At 39.3% G+C, this 1,551-nt stretch overlaps 1 non-coding gene across 1 annotated transcript; it reads right to left on the reverse strand.

The window, feature by feature from the left end:
* Window positions 1-394: 394 nt before the first annotated feature.
* On the reverse strand, window positions 395-526 carry LOC127693161 (small nucleolar RNA SNORA17). Its single transcript, XR_007979629.1, has one exon. It is a non-coding gene; the product is annotated as a small nucleolar RNA SNORA17 (small nucleolar RNA).
* Between the last annotated feature and the right edge of the window lie 1,025 nt (window positions 527-1,551).

Here is a 1,551-nt window from a genome sequence, read left to right on the forward strand (position 1 = left end):
TGTGTATTAAATTTCTTAATTCCATAGAGCTTTGATGGGGGTTAGTGGTATTTATCTTCTGAAGCTGGGTTAAATGTTTATGGTTTCACACAGACACAAGAAGACAGACAGGCAGACACACACAAAGACAGACAGGTACACACATACATATACACACATAAACACAAACATGGGGAGAGAGAGAGAGAGAGAGAGAGAGAGAGAGAGAGAGAGAGAGAGACAGAGACAGAGACAAAGACAGAGATAGAAGTTGATTTTAAAGCTTTATTGGTTCCTTGTGAATTTCAAACCATTCACCCCAATCCTACCACTCTCCCCCTCCCCTCATGTTCCTCCCCTCACCCTTGCACCACTGCCTGACTAGTTATAGTTCCAGGGTTGCTTTTATTCAGGGAATGTGAGTTGCTTATCATTAAGCAGTTCATAGGTCAGAATAGAGAGTGTAGACATAGCCTCTCTATTGTAGACATAACCTACAGAAGCACATGTGACACAGCAGCCATCCCTACATAGCTTCTAGTGGCTTTGACGTTTTATGGGCTGATTTTTTTCTGTGTCCTACATCTCCAAGTTTGTAAAATCATTATTACCTCAGTTGTTCGCTAATGTGTACACTGTTTATTCCTGAGCTTAGAAATCATCACTTCATCATCATTTGTGATGCTCTATGAAAGCTTTGTTTCCTAATCTCAACAATTAGTCTCCATACTGTTGGCAATGACATTCTTTTCAAAGAATTATGCCTCTCCCATTGTCAAACTTTCAGGAAGAGGTTATATCTAGACGCCACACATATGATTAATGGACACAGGAGAAAAATGTAATTGGAGACCCCACTTTCCAGTGTGCACTCTGCACAGAAGTGTTCAGTAGCAGCAGAGGCAGTAGCAGCATCTTTGACGTTCACAGCATCTCCACCTCTGATTTGATACTGAATTGTGAACCCGGAATTCCCTACAAACTTTCTGATAAATTTTCTTCCTAATATGTTAGTGCATCTTTTTATGTTGATAAGAAATAAAAATCCAATGTATGATCCAGGGCATTAAGAGCGCCTAAGATATTAAATGCATGATTTCCATTGCTACTATGAAAGAAAATTCTATAGATTCTCAGGGTAATAAAGACAAAGGAGAAGCAGCGTGTCTCCTGCCTTCAATCCTAGTACTTGGGAGGTGGAGACAAAAAGAACACTGAGTTCAAGGTCATCATAGCCCTGTCACAGGTGTGTACTCATGTGATCCCAGTTCTAGTCAAATTGTTAATGAAGATTTTCTCTTGTTGCATCATTGATAAAGGAAGCTGTCAGGGAAGTCAAAGGTATAAATAAAGACAAAGGAGAAGCATTGGGGATCAAGACAGTGACTCACCCACTGCAGGTGAATCCTACATATAATTTGTACAAAGCAGATAGTGAGAGAGAGGACTCAACTTGAGAGGATTTTTTTGTTTTGTTTTGCTTTGCTTTTTCTTTTTCATTGGGATGTAAACGGCTTCTAATTTTTTTGTGCTTATTTTTGAGATTGCAATTTAATTGTCTGTCTTCCCTTT

The sequence above is a fragment of the Apodemus sylvaticus genome, chromosome 9 (assembly GCF_947179515.1).
Source record: "Apodemus sylvaticus chromosome 9, mApoSyl1.1, whole genome shotgun sequence".
Taxonomy (NCBI): Eukaryota; Metazoa; Chordata; class Mammalia; order Rodentia; family Muridae; genus Apodemus; species Apodemus sylvaticus.